This window comes from Falco punctatus, assembly GCF_963210335.1.
Source record: "Falco punctatus genome assembly, chromosome: 4".
NCBI classification, from domain to species: domain Eukaryota; kingdom Metazoa; phylum Chordata; class Aves; order Falconiformes; family Falconidae; genus Falco; species Falco punctatus.
Window position 1 is genome coordinate 109,466,251 of NC_137583.1, and position 19,256 is coordinate 109,485,506.

The 19,256-nt window shown below is 38.3% G+C and overlaps 1 protein-coding gene across 1 annotated transcript in view; it reads left to right on the top strand.

Annotated features, from left to right (window-relative positions):
* HIBADH (3-hydroxyisobutyrate dehydrogenase) overlaps positions 1-19,256 on the top strand; it is an 82,060-nt gene that overhangs the window by 33,211 nt on the left and 29,593 nt on the right. The gene's annotated exons all lie outside the window — the stretch shown is intronic.

Here is a 19,256-nt window from a genome sequence, read left to right on the forward strand (position 1 = left end):
AAATCCTAAGTCTTTTATGGTCTTCTTGTGGCCCACTTCATTTGTCGAGAAAGAGGAAGGAGAAGGTGTCGGAGAGCATCTTCTATGTGTGTGTTTGGTTGTCTGTTTCAGATTATTATTCTGTTGAAAAAACGAAAAAAATTACGGATTAGAGCACCAGGCAAGGAGTTTCCTCTCGTGGAGGAACAATATGGATCCTGGAAAAGCATGCATTTCTGTCTTTGCTGGTGTGTGAACAATGTGGCTGATATAAATACTTTTGGATAATTATTTTTTTTCTTAAAAATAAAACACCTATCAAATAAGGTGACAACCAGTAAGCTGAGAATATTTGATCTTGAAATTTTAAGTACATCATTGCTTGTTCCCAGTTTGACTTTTTTTAATGACTTCAGAAATGTTTCAAGCAAGTAATAGTGTACATAAACTGTTTGAAGTTCTCACCTATGGATTATATACTTTCTCGGTGCTAGTAGATGGGACATGTTAAATAGCACGCATGTGTGCATTTATATCCCGTGTTCTTTTCTCTTATCTTATAGCGCTCTAACTTACATATCAGAAATGACCCAATAAAGTGAACAACAAGAAGTATAAAGTTTCCTTACAACAACAAGAACCTAAAATAACCATTTTATAATGCCAATGAGGTAGCTGACTGTGTGCGTTATTGGGTAATAAGATATTCTCTGATGTGTTTACTGCATTCAGCCTTCCACACAAATATGTATTGAAGCCATAAAATGACAGTAATTGTAGTAGCGTACACCTTACCTTCTTGCTGAATTATTTCTGTTGCATTAATGGTTATCTTTTGAAATAATGTTTGTTGCTACTATAAAAATTTTATAGAAAGGAGAATTGATAGATTTTCACTTTGTCAGTAACGAATTGTTAAAAGTTGCAACACTGCAGTGCCTCATAAGACTGAGATAACTTCAAAGTTATTTCTATATAAATAACACATTTATTATATATATAATGTATAGTAGTATAGGAAATTCAGATTAATATGAATAGACAGTGGAAAAATATTTGTTTCCATTTTTTGCAAAACTGACGTTCTTTGTTAGTTCCACACTGTGTGTTGAATGACAGTGGGTGTGCTCTAAACATAGTATCAACACTTTGCCTTCTTTAATAGTGTCAGGGTTTATAACATTGTAGACAAAAATTAATTTGTCTTTAAAAAAGAAAAGTTTTCCATCCATATTGCTAGACTATAGGAAACTTGTTAACGTCTTTTGAGTGAGGTGCTTGTGTCCTATATTATGAAAATAACCAGTATCCTTTGAAGACCAATAGAGTAACAGTAAAAGTTACAGTAAATAGTAACAATGAACTTCTGAACAATGTGGTTTTGTTCTGCTGATAGGCCGATTTGAATGACGGAGGGCATGGATGTGTATAGTGAAAGGAAGTGGGGGTGGAAAGGTGTGTGCTTCCCAGTGAGAATGGACAGGCAAGTAAGGTGTTGGAGACTGTTTTGGAGGAAGAACATTCTCTAAAGGAAGTCAAAAGGTGAGGAGAAATAAGACTCTCCTAGGAGTCTTAGCTTAGCCTAAAATTCTCTTTTAAAATTCCTTGGGGAGTGAGAGGTGGTGACTTTTTGGGGGAAATTTTTCTCTAAAAGCGAGAGCAGCGTGCTGAAGATAGTGCTTTGCTTCGCCTGTGGTTTTCTTCATGTAGTCTCTGAAGCATGCAGCTCTTCTAGACAGGAGGACTCTGAAGGAATGTATCTTAAGTAGAAAATGCTGTAATGAGTACTGGGGGGAGAGTGTAACACTGCTGGACTGCAATTGCCTAAGAAAATGCTGAAGTGTCATCCATGTAGGTAAGACAGATCCAAAGTTACTAACTGGAACCAGGAAGGGGGTCACAGGGAAGAGAGGGGACTGTATGCATATGGGTGCTGGCTTGGAGAATTCTGTACTGATGAATTCACAATGCCAAGGGTTTATGTCTGTGTCCAAATGAAGAATGGGAAGCTTTTACATCTTGTTTTTGTGGGAGGAGTTTGAATGAGTGTATTATGCCATAAATGGATAGCTTTGTTAATGTTAAGCTTGCTTTGTCTAGTAGAAAATCTGTAGACCTATTGGATGAAGAATATTATTTCCTCAAGGCTTTGTCATGGGCACAAGCAACCTGTGAAAGCATTAAAATACTAGAAAATCTAGAAAGCATTATTGGTTAGCACATCCAAGATTACTTGCATGCCAGGGCTGTTCTGAAATCTGGACTATTTAATGGGATTGTTTTCTGTTACTCATTGGGAAGGAAATACCAACCTGCTGTCTGCTGTCTCATTTTCAGAGAAGTCCTGATTTTATAGGGACTTCTGGAGGTCATCTAGTCGAACCTCCCCCTTGAAGCAAGACTGCTGCCAAGATTGGATGAGGTAGGCTGTGTCTTTCTTTTGCTAAGTCTTGAAGACCTTCAAGGATGGAGATTCCACCACCCATGTGTGGTTAACCAGGTTCAGTGCCGAACTTTCCTCCCAGCAAAGAGGTTTTGTAGCCAGTGCAAAGAGGTCAGACACAGATCCCAAAATGCTAGGGAAAAGAAGCACATGAAAGAATGAAAGCTCTTTGTAGGTATACTTTTCTAGTCAGTCCTGATATTTTTGAGGTGTGAGAGATCCGAAAATTCTGTGTCTTGTTTTATGAACATTATACCCTAGACATATTGTTGGAATTCTAAAAATAACAGTTTTATTCTGAGACAGTGAGAGTCTCAGAATTGGTCTTAAAATATTAAACAGTGCCAGTGATCCAAATACACATGTAGCTGGACTTAAGATTCTCATTATCTAAATAGTTTTGAAAATAGGCTTTGCATGTCAACTTGTGTTTGAGATCCAGAATTCAGACAAGTTGACACATGATCCTATAATTTCTTTAACCATGTGGTTTTCACTGCATGGATTCAGTCACAAATGTGGTGGTTTGTCTTTGCCTGGATAGATAGTGACAAAGCCAAAGGAAAGTAAATAGGCAATACCTAGTTCTTTTTCTAACTCTGCAGCCTTCAATAAACTGTTGATGTGTTTAGTCAATCACATCCATGTATGCTTCTATGAAAATGTGACTAGGACATGTATAGCAAACCCATGACAAAGCAGTTGTTAAGCGGGTCTTTTATTGTCTGGTCATATGTAATCTTTTTCTCAGAGATGGGTCAGTTTATCACAGAGATAAAAGCTTCTATTCTTCTTTGATCAGGGTTTTTTTTTTATGTGTGCTAGCATTAATAAGTCCTGGGAATTCCTTAAGAGTGGAAGCCTAGTAATTATCTCTTTGCTGTCAAAGAGCTAGTCTATTTGATGCTTGGTTTTTGCAATGTCTAATGTCAAGGTTCTATACCAGTAATTAGTACCAACACTTCCCACATACTGAATTTATGGCACTGTGACCACATTTTTACATATGTTGAGGGATACTTCAGTAACCCTCTTAACATGAGGATATTAAGAAATATGCTCTGTTATCTCTCCCTAGAAATTTAGTTTGCTGCATTTTTGGGTTTTGCTGTCTGGCAGCAAGTGTAATGAGATCAAATTGTGTTATTCTGTAATGCTTTTCACCTAATTATACATGATATTTAAAGGAAATGTCCTTGCCATCCTGCCAATATCATGTGAAAATGCAAAATAACTTCTGTTGAAGACCCTTTTAACTATTAGAAGATATTAAGTGGCCAGATAAAGCAAAAACACTGTCCTGGAGGCCTGCCAGAGTGTAAGTGAGCTATTGATATTGGATCTTTGACCTTATGGTATTCTAGGAGTGAATGAACACAGGACTTTTTCTCACGAGCTGGTGCATAAGTAGTCAATGAAAGTTGGATAAATATAACATTTTCTAAAAAATGCTACATGGAAGCACTTCTAATAGAGTCTCAGAAATTAATTTCTGTTAATTTCTGATCGAACTAGTACTAAAAGTTTTGTAAGAATCTATTTTGAAAAATGCGTAGCAGAAGCAATGTCTGCAACATACATGTATGTGTTACCAGTCTTACCAGTAGTACCAATGTATTTTGCTACAGGTCTAATAGTCAAGCTCCTTTCTGACTATGAACAATACATGAGCCGTAAATCCTTACACCTAAATTTCAGTGTTACAGGACTCTTCAGTCCGTTGCCATAATAACAGCTGCTTCTGCTTTATTTTTAAAACAGAAAATACGATAAATGTCTTCCTTTGAAAAATGCTTAGTTTATAAGTCATTGTTTTTATTTATATGTGGGGGAAAGTGCACAGTCTGTTTTAGCTTGAAATGCACTGTATTTAGTGGGTGACTTCAAATTATTTTCTTTTATTTTCTTTTCACAGGATTGAAATGCATGATCTTGGTCTAACTGCCTTAGAGTTTCCCTAACTTGCATACATACATCAACTGTTGGTAGATTAATATGGTAGATGGTATTTGTTGGAGTCTGTATTTATCAAGAGAAGGGTATGTCTTTTGGATAGCTACATCCACAATTAGGAACATCTCTAGAAAAAATGGTAAAGATTGTGAAATCAGCTTAGGTCACTGAGGGACTAATGCAGTGGGGTACTATTGGGAGAGGAAATGTTTGCTCACAGTGTCTTATGCTACTACTTATTTTTTTAAGTGAATTTGGGTGTTGGTTGAAGTTTCTGCATTATGGTGTGTGGTGGGGATTTTTACCGTGGCTCTGCTGGACCTTGCTCTTTCTTTGCCACCACTTCATTTCTGTGACGTAGGAATTCTGGCCTGATTCTGCAGTGTGTTGTTGCAGTGTGTCCAAAGCCCAGTAGACTGGCAGACTAATGGCTAGCCACACATTGTGTGTGTATGTTCTGCTGCCAGCTTTGGCAGGATTTGGTAGCTCTGTTACTCTACTTGTCTACTGTACTGATGCTATGGAGTGCAGGTTCTTCAGATCATCGCCATATTTTGATGACTATAAATACTTGTTGCTAGTGGCATTTATTTTCAATCAGCTGTTTTTCATTGAGCACCGATGGTGGTTTGCCTCCTTTTCAGCTTTGAGAAAGGTGGGTGACTATCAAGAATAAATCAAGAATAAATATAAACACGATGTAGTTCTGAGCTTCCCTTCACATATTCCTGGTGCTTCAGCCTATGCTGTTTCACTGACTTTCCTACAGATCATAAATACTGTTTGAGTGAGAGCTTTAGAGAGTGACATTTAACATCTTCTATAGATGGTTAGTGCTGCCTTATTCACTGAAAAGGCCAAAGAGTAGCAGGAGATGAGGATTAAACTCATGGGCCCTCTCCGACTCCAGTGTTAAAGTATAGACCTTACCGATGATTTTCCATTCCTTGTGATGCAAAGAGTTGATGTCTGTCTGGTTTGATGACATCAGTACAGCTTGTTCTCATGGTAAATAATCTCCACAGCAGATCTGTAGGAAGGAGCCTGTATGCCTTTTCAGCTTAATATAGCCAGTGCTAGACATAGATACGGAGATTGCTGCAGGAGTTTCCAGTAAAGAAAACTTAGCTTTAGGGGTTTGAAACTCTTGCTGTAGAAGTACTGCTGGGGTGAATGTTGTGGCTCACTGGGGTGATGAATCTTGAGGAATACTTAAATTCATTCCTCCTGACATAGCCTCCAGTTCTGGTACCTGAGGTTCAGCAGTGTTTCCAGAGTACCTAGAGCACAAGCACCCTTCTTTCTGTAACTCACAAAATTCTACTGTAGGAGCTAAGGTGACATTACCCTTCTCTGGTAGCTGGGGAGATGTTTATAGAAATGCTCGTGTGGGTTCCATTTTTGCAGTGGCTCTACCTTATCATCAAGACCAGCTCTATCAACTTTGAGTCATTAAACATGAGATAAATGTATTCAATATGAGGGCAGATTTAGAATGTTGCTCTCAAGAACAAGGGGAAAGAAGTAATTGATAAAATGTCCATTTCCATCTCTGCACTTGCTAAAGTGCAGGAGAGCATTTATTCTAATGGTTATTATCCACTTGCACTTTCTGCAGTTACTATCTGCAGATTATATATTATATATATAATATATATTATATTATTTTTTTCAAAGAGGAAATTATATATTGTATGATATCCACTGTGGTTTTTTTTTTTTTTTGGGGGGGGGGGTGGGGAGGCTGAGCACAGCAGCATTTGAATAGATCCCTCAGCTAATAGAGCTAGAGCAGAGGCTTGATCAACATCAACAGGACCACAGACTGACAGGATGAAAGGGAGGGCACAGCTGCTATAGTGAAAGGGATGGTATCAGACCACCATTGTGGTGGACCTGTTGCAGTAGATGTTTGGGGAGAATTGAGGAGACTGGCACATGGGTCATTGCACGCTACTGCTATCCCAAACCTATGACTCATGGTCTGTGTGTTCAGCAGAACCTTAAAAGGGAGTGGATTAAGTGGCAAGAAATGCAATACAGTGCTTCCTGCTTTGAAGTGAAGATGAGCCGGCTGCAGCTTTCATTTTGCTTGGGAAGTGATGCAGCAGGCGGTACCCCACGGCAGAGTGGAAGCAGCCAGAGTAGCAAAACAGCTGGACTAAAAAGTTCCTGCCTGCCATTCCATGAGATTAAATTCTCTGATCCAGCACCCTTCCCCGCAACACTCACATCCCCACCCCGTGCTGCGTTATCTTATCTGTGGTATAGCTCACTTTGATGGTTTAATTGTATGTGTCTCTTGACCTCTTTAATGATATCCCTCTGTTGGCCTACTCTTCCTTGCCATGACCAGGTGGCCATGTGGCATCATCTTAACTTCCTCCAGTGAAGTGTTTCAAGGAAAAGTGCTTCTCCCATGCAAGAAAAGCTTCCTATAGTATATATCTCTCTGCTTGGGTGACCTGGGTCTCATTGTGACTCCGCATTTTCCTCCTTCCAGTCTTCTATTTGCAAATCAGCTTCAAGCCATCTCTGTAGTTTGCCATCATCTTTTATTCCTGATACTGCAGACATTTTTTTCCATGTTTCTCTCCTCATTCATAGCTTTTGTGACTTGTAACTTCTTTTCTACAGTCCATCAAAGTTCAGGAGCAGATGCTGGGAACAGTGGGGAAACTAAGAATTTCCTTTGCCATAAAGAAGATAAAGCCTGTCAGGATTGGAAAGTATACTGATTGTGGCTTCACTTAAATCTTCCTAGTTAATGCCGCCCATTAAATGGTTGAAATACAAATCTCAGGTAACAGCCTGTTTGGCCAAAGCAACCTTGCAGAGGAAAGTGTAACTTGTAATTTTTGCTCAAACAACAAAAATAAATGCTAAATCCAAATTTCTTAGATTTAGTTATCATAAGAATTTTTTCATATGAGGCCTGAGAGACTCTTTTTGAAGGAATTGTTGTTCCAGGGAACATGATTGAAATTAAAAAGATGTATTTGTAATTGACATCAGCCTCACAATTGGATGACATCATTTGTCCTTTTTTCATCAAGGTAATAATTATACTTGTTGCTCCCAAGAATGCTCCTATGTCCCTCTGTGTCTGTTCTTCTGTGGTTTATATCTTGAACAGAATTACAGTTTTCTCAAGAAAATTATTTTCAGAAGGAAATGAAATGCATTTTGGGTTGATTGCGTTATTGCTAGAGTCATAAGCTGTGCTTACATGTCAGACTGTGTTGTACTACATAAATACCAGAGTTAGCTGTAAAAAGGAGCAGGAACTTTATATTGCTGTGGTTGTACATTTTGAGTTTGTGGGTTAACTTGTTTTGGAGTTGGCTTGTTTGTCTGACGTGAGATATAGATTGTGCTACAGACATGCTCAAAGTGGAAATCTAGTGACACTGGCATAAGGTTAAAAACTGGAAAATAATTCAGTATGATTACAGAGGTTTTATGACCCCGTCTTGATAATATTTAAATGTAAAGTCAAAGGGCAGAGCTGAAAGAAGTGAAACGTCTGTGTACAGATGAACTTGTGTATTTTTTGCCCAGACTTCATTTTACAAAGTAATAAAGCTGCAGTAGTGGTGCATTCTTGTGTCAAAATTATACAAATATAAGTTTGGAACAAAAATAAGTCAAGTTCAGAATTTCTTCAGGCAGATCTGCGTCATTAGAGTGCATTTTTATTAAATATTCATAGTTGTAATACAGTCTGTATCTGCAGAACAATATGCAGAGATATACCTGTAGTAAATGTTCTTGTACCCCTGTGTTTTGGTCTTTTAAAATGTTCTTTTTACATAGGTGGAATGGAAGGTAAATGTAAATATCAAATTTTATGGAGAAAAATATGGTGAAAAAAATCTCCCTGGATTTTCATCTAATGATAAAGGAGGGAGCAACTCCTGGGTTTTTTGCAAATTAAAGATTTGTATAACTTCTAGAGGTAGCCATTGTAAAATATGTTTTTGTTTTCTTAATTGCACTGCCTACCTATTTACAGGTGCTTCTGTTGGGCCTTGTCTTGCCTATGTCTGCAATTATATTTTTTTCCTTTCCAAAGTTTCAAGTCTGCAGTTCATCTTGTGCCAAGTTCTGTGAAATGTTGGCAAGTGTTTATTATATATTCTATTGCTTCAATCACATGTGTTAAAATCTTGCAGATTAACTCTATTTGTGGGTTTTAGTGCAATGGAAGCTTGCTATATGGAAATAACATCTCCCATCTGTTTTGGAATAAATTACTTGTCATAGTGTCTCTACAAGGTGAACACTTGTCATAGACATCCTTCTGTTTCTGCCTTGGTTATATTTTTGACTTGACCACTTCAGTTTTCAGAGAACTTGAAAGTTGCTGAAGAATGACCTTACAGTCTCCATTATTAATCTCACGTACATAAAGGAATAGTTTTCACAGAAAACATTCAGCCCTCTCTTCATAATGAGCTGAGGCAAGGGACATACATCTTCCTACTTTGTTATCTTCTTCCTTTGACTTGTATTTTAATAGAAAGGGATAAGATTTTGTAAAAGCAGATGAGCTAAGTTTTTGTACCAGATTAATTACGGAAAGAATTGTGTTCAGGTGCACACATACATTCCTTTCTTCTGGGCCCATATGATGTCTGCTCTTAATATTTGTATATACATTGGTCTACTCGTAATACCTTTATGAGAACAGGCTCTGTGAAGAAGCATGGTGTCGTGCTGGGAATGTGGGAGAGGTACAGCAGATACCAAGCAGCTGCTGTTGAAAGGTTCTCAGCACCATGCAGAAGCCACCTCTGGTGTAAAGGATCTCTTCTCCCTCAACTGTATTCCAGTGAGCCTAGGAAAAACCCTTGTCTGCCACCAGTAGTGACTGGATGTGACAGGCTGGGTAGCCAAAGCGAATCGTTGCAAAAGGAGAGGACCAAGCATTTTCTGGCAGCCTGGATGAATAGAAGCTCTTGTTGGACATAAAGGTTAACCCTTTAAAATGCCCTTTAATCAGTGGCAGTGGCCCTCAGTGAACTGATTCTGATCTAAAGAGATTTACTTCTCTAATCTCTCTGAGATCTGTCTCTGCTTTCAGGAAAAGTACAGCTCTCTTATTCTTCCTTACTGTTCTGCACCTCTTACTACCTCCTGCCACTCTGTGAATCTGGAAGTATTACGGGTGGTAGAGTTCCCTTCCACCCCCACAGTTTCATCTCCACATTGCAAACTGGTTATCTGGAAGAAAAGAAAAAAAAAATTGGATCTTTTACAAGTCCGTTAAAATTATTTTGGTCACTTGAGGGTAGAAAAGACCAAGATTCGTTGCGTTTTTTGGGGCTATGATGACAAAAGTACATTCAATTAAATTGTATGGCAACAAATTAAGATACGTGATCAAGCAGCATGGAGTCAAATACAGTTCAATGTTGATAAATGTAAAGTGGTACTCACTAAGGAAAAAACACTTGATTAACTTTTCATTGCTGCCTGGTTTTGAATTAGCTGAATGCACTTAAGACATTTTCTTTTTTTTAAGCCACTCGCTGTATATCCTTGCATGCTAATTAGTGAAAGCTTCTGTTTAATGTGGATCAGCATACAAAACAAATAAATGATAGAGTATATGAGAAGCAGGTCTGGAAAAATATTACTAAAATGTAAATCCAGTATAGAAATGTGTTCTGTGCCACAGCTTTATGGTTAAAATATTCTGGTTGTACAGCTTTTACAAGTATGCATCTAAAATGGGGAGACTTTCGGACTGTTGAAAGGGAAGGTGAAACAAAGGAAAAGGATGAAAATAATAATAGTTTCCTTTTTAGAATTAAATCTCCAAAGGTAGGTAGTGGTGCAAGTATACACTGGCATAGTATAGATTGAATAAAGAGCCTGTCCATGTTGGGCTTTTCTCAAGGTATGATGATCCAGGGACATTCAAGAAAATTCTAAGGCAACAAACTAAAAACTAGCACTCTTTTTTTCTTTTCTAATGTAGTGCGGTATTAATCAATGAAATTAATGCACTGACATAGGTTACCGTTTAGAGCAGAAGCTTGTTAGGATTAAATTAAAGAATTAAATCAGTATATATATATATATCTACCAAGAATACCCACAGCTTCATTAGACACAATTAAACAAAAATCCAGGAGGCATATAGATTTTCATACTTCACTGCGTCAGGATCTAGGAAATGACAGAGGTTAAGAAAAAATATTTTTCATGTTATTCTCATGTAGGATTTCAGCCTTTCAGATTGAAAAAAACCCACCCTCTTGACTCTTCTTAACTCTGGAATTTTTGTATGTGTGTGTGTGTGCAGGAGACTAAGCTGCTCCACCAGTTTTAATGAGAACCTTGAACCACGCGGGCTTTAAAGTTGATGTTTCATGTGAAACATTAGTGCAGAATCCTGCATAATGTGGGAATAAAACTTGCCATGAGAATTGCCTGAACAGTCTGTGATTTCTTTGGCATTTTTGGAGGAAAACCACAGTGCTCTAATAGCTTGGTTTAAAAATACCTGTGCAGTGCACCTCTTCTTACTTCTGGTAGGGAACAAGAGGTTGGGCTAAGGATCAACTAAAGGAGCTACTTCTTCAGCATCTACTTGCGTTCATTCTCTTGGTGGGAAATAGTTACACACTGGACTATTAGGAGCTTGGCTGTCAGTTCTGTGACGAAGGAATACAGAAAGTGAAATTACTAGTTGATGTACTTAAGGTGGGTCAGAACTGGATAATATCAAATGGTGGAATCCTATCATCTTGAAGGTACTTCTCAGGTGGCCCAGTTAGCTGACATTAGATTTTCTCCATTTTATTGAAATACCTGTCTTTGGATTATCTGTCCATGTCTTTTTTGCCAATTGAAAGTGGGTCAGTATTGCTTCTTTAACTTCAATTTATACAGTTGTATCTTGATTTGTAATAAATAAATGTTAATGTCATGTAAATGGAGAAGGATAACCTGAGTCTGAGAACAATATTTACATTATTGTTCAACAGAAATTTTGTAGCAAACTGACTTGGTTTTGTCAGACACCCATAGCCTGAGGGTGGTGTCATCAGAGCTGTCCATGTCGTTTTGTCTGGACGGTGTCATTCAGGATTAGTTCAATGAAACAGAACGAAACAGAACTTTCCCAGAGTGCTAATTTATCCCTCAATAGGGATACTGTGGTTTTTGTGGGTAGAAAGTAGAATGAAACTTATTTTAGATCTGGTATTCTCTCAGACTTTCCTAGTCTCCCATTTGTTTAGAAAATGCTTTTACATGCCACCTCCTTAAGAAGAGGATGGGCAGAGGGATGTGAGTTCCATGCACATCCCTCAGTTGATTTTCACAAAAATATCTTTGGCTTCATTAGAGGCATTAAGGAGCCCTTAAAGCTCCTTAAAAGCAGTGCTCCTAAATCAAAACCAGATGTGCCAATAGTGTGCATTTCTATTATACTTTTCTTTTGCTTTTTCCCATCTACCTCTGCCCAATTCAACAAAAATAAATTTTCTTTGGGAATGGTAAATTTTCTGACTTCTTTGAGATTGTTTAGAACATTTATTAGCATCCTTCAGTGAGTTTGACTTAAATTACCTTGCTTAATTGAATTTGAGTACCTTTATAAAAATGGAAGAATAAACATGAGGCTGTTTCAAAATCACTTTTTCTGTCTGTAGCAGTTTTGTTCTGAATTCAAATATCCATTTTCTTGTGTAATTGCAGATGTGTCTTAGTTTCTTTATCATGTGCTCTGTTTTGCAAAAACATCTTTCCATCTCCCACCATTTTACAATCTTAGAAAAGTTTTGCTGTTGCACAGTTCTAGTCAGCTGTGTCCCTCCCCATCACTAGTACTTTTCTCTTTCACACTCCGGTCCCAATATCATATTTGATTTTTTTCTCTCTTTTTCCAAGAAATTGGGTGTGTTCTACATATTGCAGACGTTTCACTTAGATTTGTTTGAGAATCTCTCCCTACTATTGGTATGGCCATGGTCCATGACCCAGTTATCTCAGGCCTTGGCAAAGTGTATATTTTAACTTCTCCTTGGCCTCTCACGGTCCTTTGTCTCCCTGCTGTTATCTTTCATCTAAAGTCATCGTTTCTTGCAGTCTGCTGTAAATGTGTTCCTGGAATCTTTTTCCTGGTTTCTGTCTGCATCACATATCTCCCCCTTTCAAGACTTAGCACAATGCTTCTCTCTCAAATATATCTTTCTTCCCATCTCCCTTGCTCATGCCAAGTGTTCTGCCAGCACGGTGTGTTGTGCCATCTTTCCAGTTTCTCCCAAAGCTTGACTCATACCTTCCTTCACAACAGCTCAGGTTCCTAGGCATTAATCAACTCATAGTCTTATGATTGCATCTAAATATTTTTCCCCACAGTCTTCCAACGCTGATTTTTAAAAAATCTGTTTAGCAGTCATTTTTTGAAGACAAAACCTTTTGAGGGTAAATGATGTTTTTTAAGTAAATCTCCCCTCAATCCTTTTCTCTTTGCTGAAACTTCCTGTTGAATGGAGTTGAAAAGATGAATCAACACTTAGAAAGGCCACTTCATTCCTATGAAGGGAAAGAGAAGTCGGTTTGAGAGACTTGGCTGGATTTGTTATCATCTGCCCTGAGACCTGAATTGGTTGTAAAACACACTGCATATTGATCTAGCTAAGTAACGGTGCTGTAGCCTTGTACTCATTATAGTTGCATTCTTTGCTTAAGAAAAGTATTCTTGTTCACTAACAATACTTCTTTTGCTTGGTGATAGTTTGAAAAACACAAATATTTTAAATATGTCTTGTATGCTAGATATAGATACTTAGTTTGTTCTAGCTAAGTGTTTTATCTGCTAGTGATTCTTGTGTCAGCTTTTGAATAACTTTTCAAAATGTAGGCATGCAATTTCCTAATCATATTTTGAGTGTAAACTTTTATTTCTGTACTGAGCAAATCGACAGTGCAATGCTTAACTCTTCCTTTCTAAATCTTCACCAAACTTTTCTGTTTTACATTTTTGTACTTCCATGATGAATACTCTAAGTAAAATCTTTCATATCTCTGCATCAGGGAAAACTACTAGTAGCTCAGACTACATCTAAATTAGATTCAGCAAATAAATATGTGAAAGATGTAGGTGGTTATTGCTGCAGCAGTCCTGCTAGTTGAACAAATCTAAACAGCAGCATGCTAGGTAAAATGAAAAATCTTGCTTTTCATTACCTGTACCCCTGTATCAAAGCAAATACCTCAAACGCAATTCACCGCTTTCTTGAATATTCTGTTTCATGTTTATTTGCTTGCCTTTTAAAATACTAGTCAGATGAGCTAGAATTCTGTCAAAAGTTTGGTAATTCCTGTTTCTAGTGGTAAATTATGTAGATAGTGTGGCTTTAACTCATGTTTGATTAGATGCTGTATGTTTTTAAATTAATTTCTCTCTAAGCTCTTTGCAAGGAATAGTAACCCGCTGCAGAGAGGTTACAGTACTATGGACTCTGTCTGTTCTGCCTTAATGATACAAGGGAGTAGTTGAGCAAGAATAAATGAGGTACTTTTGGTAGGTAAAAATGTGAGCTGACTGTCAGTGTGAAATTGGTTCTAGGAGCAGTTAGCCAGCAGTAATAGGGCACACTTGAGTAATTGAATTTGCATAACAAGGCTTGCTGAAGAGATCTGACAGGCCCAGAGATTTGTCTGGCTGGAGATCTCCAGATGGACGTGACCACACAGCAGCTGGGTGGCACGTTTCTCAGCATGGTCAGCAACACCCAGACTGTCAGCTGGCCTCTGCAATTGCAAAGCCCTGGCAGGCCAGCTGGTGGCTTCTGACAGCCAGTGGCCCCGTTAGAGAATCTTTTCATTCTGCCTGTCAGGGTACAGGACCTGCAGGGACCAGTGGTAAGATGTAACAAGTCACCAGTGAGAGTTGTTAAGATGCGTCAGAAACCTGCTTCTGCTAAATAGCTGCTGCTTTACTGCTGAGAGAGAACCTTCTGAAAGCTTTTTCCATCCTTTAACAAGGACAGGACTAACCTGTTCTCCAGCATTTTGTTTGGTAATCTATCACTTGATGTTAGTTTCTACATGTTTAGATTCAATACCGATGTTTCTGCATCTAGCCAAGCATGCCCGGTCAGTGACAGAAATGCATTTATGCACTTAATACTTTTCTAAGGCGAAACACTAGAGCTTTTTACTCCTGTATCCCTTCCATGGGTACTAATTTTGCTGTATTCTAGCAGGTTCAGTTAAATGGAGCAGTTTATGGAAATACACTGTAAAGGAAAGAATAACAAGGCAACAACTATTTTACTTGGGTAGCGTGCACAAATGTTCTGTATGGGTAGGGAAAGAATATGCATAATACTAGAAATCTCTTCCTCTGTCGTCCTCCAAGAAATGATGTAAAATACTAGGTCTATCCCTCTCTTGTTCCAAGTTGCTTGTCCTAACATCCCTGAGCTCCAGACACCCAGCATTAAGCTGTTGGATTTAAATTCCGTCCCCACTCCCAAACTTGGGAAGGTTCCTCTTCACCAGTTTAGAATCCAGGTCATTCCACTCTCAAAACAGTAATAAAACCACTAACAGGAATATTCTTACCCATTTATTAATTCTGTCCTCATTGATGTTACTTTTCCCTGATTACAAGGTGACATAGTTGAAACAAGTACTTGCCTACTGTCTACATACAGTCTACTGATGTGGGCAGGCCCTTTCTTGATGTATGCAAACCCTCACAAACTGAGGAAACTAAGAATAGTTTTTTTACTGGATGTAGTATCCCTCACCATCCTCATTTCTTAAGGATCTTCTTGCTTCACTGAGTTTATTAATTCACTTTCTTTTGGGAAGGCTGGAGGACATACCTGTTTTCTATTGTTCTTCAAGCATCAGTGTCAGAACTGTTCCTATGGGGTGGTCATCCATAGACTTCTGTCAAATCAGTAGCCCTAACTTTTACCTTTTTGCTGAAAAATTCTATGTCAAAGTTGAACATTAGTCCCTTCCTTGTTACTGTGTTCTCTTTCTTTCTGGCAAGTAGCATTCAGCCTTTGTAAACCTGACCAGTCGATTCTGCCACCAGGTTTTCTGCCTTCCTCACTTGATTAGTCCTGTCACTTATGATTATGACTTGACTTATCACAACCCTTACCTAGGCCCTGCCTTACACTTCTGAAATCTTGGGCGCCTTGCATAGTCTTGCTTAATTCTACTGTAGCCATGCTGTGTTACAAGTCAGGGCAACTGGGCTGCAGGCTCTTCCCTGCCCTCTTTGTAACCTGAAGGTAGCAGGGGGGGGACTGCTGTAAGCCTCCTCTCAGTGGTTCATATCTCTGCAGGTGGGCTAGGATTCCCTGTGTGGACTTCTGCACCCTGACTTTAATCAGGCTGGAGGCTTTTTTTGATGGAGCGGGGTGTTGTACCCAACAGCGTTTAGGATACTTGATAGCAGCAGAGACACAGAGGGCTCTGTATTGGTGACAGCAGTGTGAAACAGCCTTGTGAAGCATCCCATTCATCCAGTCCTTGAGTCTGCTCTAGCACGCTAATTTAATGCTGAGTCCCTATTCTATTTTCTGTAAGCTGGCTCGAATTCCCTGCCTGAACTACTGCACCCTGGATTTAACAGGCTGGTGCCCCTCTGGCACTATCTGGAATCAGCTGTATAATGTCCTATAGTAATTTATCTGTTTAATCCATCTTGTTCTGTTGCAGGATGTGAGTTCCCTCCTTTTGTCTCAAGAAGAGATAGATTAGACTGTTAAAATAAGACCAAAAACATCCACAATTTGGAGGGATGGGTGGGTTTCTTTTTATCAAGAACATTTTGATACCACTTAAGAGACTGTTTGGAAAGGGTTCTGTCTTTTAAAAGAACTCTATATGAATGGAGAATGAATAAGAGAAATTGTCAAAATAAAGACTTGGTTGATTGTTTTATAGGCTTTAGACATTTTTACTTGTTTTTTTTCTTATTGACTGCAGTAAATACTTAGCATGCAATAAGCAATTCACAAGAAGTTCTACTTTGAAAGAAGTAGAATAATACCATTAAACCTTTTCCTTAATTTTTATGTCTATTCTGTTCATCAAAGAAGGCTGAAATAACAAGTTATAAATTTGTTGAGCCCTGTGATACTGCAACGTAAAACTCACAAGATTTGGCTTGTAGAATGGGAACTTCAAAGTATTTCTGTTCAGACAGCAATGATGACTGAGAAAATCACTGGTTTGTGTCCATCGGATTTAATTTTTTAATTAGGCATGTAGAGAACATACTTGACAAAACTGTCTTCCCTTGCCACCCTGAATTTTTTATATATATATTGTTTTGGAGTGGGGAAATATTTTAAGTCTGATGAGTATATAATCCCCGTAAGTCCATATGCTAAATAAGCAGAAACCTTTTAAGTGCATTTTTATCTGATTCTGTAAATGTCCTTTTCAGGACATTAACCTGTCATTTAGAAATTTTTTTGCATTAATTTAAAGATACTATTATTAAGAATACTATTGATTGAGCAGTCTCTGCCAGCACAATAGTGCAAATCTCAAAGGAAAACACTGAACAGCTACCTCAAAAAGGGAGACTTTGGAAACATTTGGAGATGCTTACATAACCATTTTACAGTTTCCTGTGATAAGTTCTAGCTAACCGTGGACATGAGATGTAAACCAGCATTTTTAAAAGCAAGTGCTGCATCTTTGCTTCTTGTAGGTGATTCTGATCCCTTTTCGGGTTTTTTTGGTGTGCATTCTGCACAAGGAAAGTGAGGAGTTGTACTTCTTTATAAATATGTAGAGGCTGCGCAGAGACAAGGAATGTAGTCTGAAAAAATCTACTCTTCACAATGAATTGTTTAAATACCAAAGTTCACCTTGTAAGTTTAGCCAAAAGTGATTAAGGGGCTGGTATTTCTAATGTTGTAGCAGGTATGATTACCTTCCCTGATAAAAGCTTAATGTGAGACTGTGTTTAGCAGATATGATTACTGTCTGTGTATAGTCTAAGCCAATTTGACTAATTTCTGGTGTGGATGCTGTATTTTTATGCCAGTTGCTCAGTAACTGGTTCAAGCATTTAATTTTTGATGTATTTTTGAATACTCAAATTTGGAGCAGTTGTGTATTTAAAACTATATAGAATTAAATATGCTTTGTAAGTCAATAAACACCTGTCTTCCTTCTTTCCCCTGCTCTCTAGGAAAAGGGAGATGCAGGTGTCATCAAAGCCTCTTCTTTGAGGTTTCTCCGTAAAGAGAGCACAGATTGACTTCCTGCTGAGACTCTAGATATGCAGCCAAAAAAGTTTATATTAAGTACTGACCTGATCATATTTCTGTATTTTCCTTATTAAAGCCCCCACTGAACTGCAGTATGTTGATGAGTAAGTGATACAGCAGGAGCCAGAGCCATACTTCGTATACATGATCCACCCCTGTTAATCTAAGCGAAGAGACAATACAAAAATTAGGAAAACTTCGCTGTTTGAGAGTTTTTATTAGAATTAAGTTTGTATTCTGAAATAAATTGCTGTACGTCACTTATCCTTTCCAGTTTCCTTATCATTCTTTGTGAATGAAAGCCCAAAGCTCTGATTGGGCTGCATTTGGGGCAAAAAAAAAATGGATGCTTCCTAATTATATATTGTAAGACCAGAGTAATCACAGAAAGATTGCAAGTCCAAATCTATTGAACCAGTTGTTTGCATGCCAAAATATTCTAGAGAATACTTGAAAATGGGAGGGTTTGGGCTACTCTCTGACTTTATTCTTCAGTACTCACAATAATTGCATCTCTTCAGTGCTTATGATTCAGTGCATTTCTAATGCAGTCTGGTTTTTTCTGAATCAAAAAATTTGAAAACAGAAAATAAATGTGGCTTAAAATGAGAAAATTGTTTACCCTTCAAGGATGGCTCATAGCTGAGCTAATCTACAATAGAGTAAAAGGGCACCATGACTGTGAAGGCGGTCATCACTTTCAGATAACAGAAAGGATTTGGGGCATCCTAGCAGACAGGTGAATGGTTTGTGCTTGATGGAGACCTCAGTACAGCCGCCTCTGTATTAACACTTCCTAGTACTAGGTCTGATGTTTCCAGGAGTGAACGTGCCGTGGCCGTTGTACTGTATGGCAAACCCCTCTTTCCCTCTGTAAGTTCAGAGGAGGTGTGCAGAAGGGGTTTTAAACTGCTGCTGGATATCATTACCCTTTCAGGCATACTGCAGCTAGCAGTGTTTGCAGCTACATAGGACAGCCTTTGCAAAACAAGCCAACACTTATTAGTCAGCTGGCATACAAGAACTGTTTGGTTTCTGAATGGAAAAGCAAAGCTTAAACATATGTCTGTGCTGGCAGCATGAATTACTTTCCTGCGTAGGTGTCCAGAATTCTTTTATTCCTTCTTTAAATTTCCAGCAGAGCTCTGAACTAGGAGTTCAGACATTGGGGTTCATGTTTTGTCCAAGTTTTAGTCAAGTCAGTTTGACATGTTCTTCTTTCCTCAGCTGCCAGTGGTTATAAGCCAATACTTGGCATAATCGTTCTTGTCTCACCCACGGTCATTCCATTCACATGTGGGCAGTTTGGGGGATTTCACCTAGTTCGTTTCTAGTCCCTTGTCCTGAAAATCCCTTAACCCTTTCAGTACCAGGTGACAACAATACAAAGTGAGGGATGAAACTGTTGCGGTTTTCCTTTTAAAAGTAACTGCAGCAGTTTTCATCTACTTTGCAATACTGCATTTTAACAATAAACCATAGTGGTTACTATGCTTATGTCAGTTAATGTAATTTCAAAAGCTGGCTTAGAAGTTCTGCATTTTTTTGTAAGACTCTTAGGCAGGTTAAATTAGAGAGGGACGTGGAAAAGAGATAGCAAAATTGTA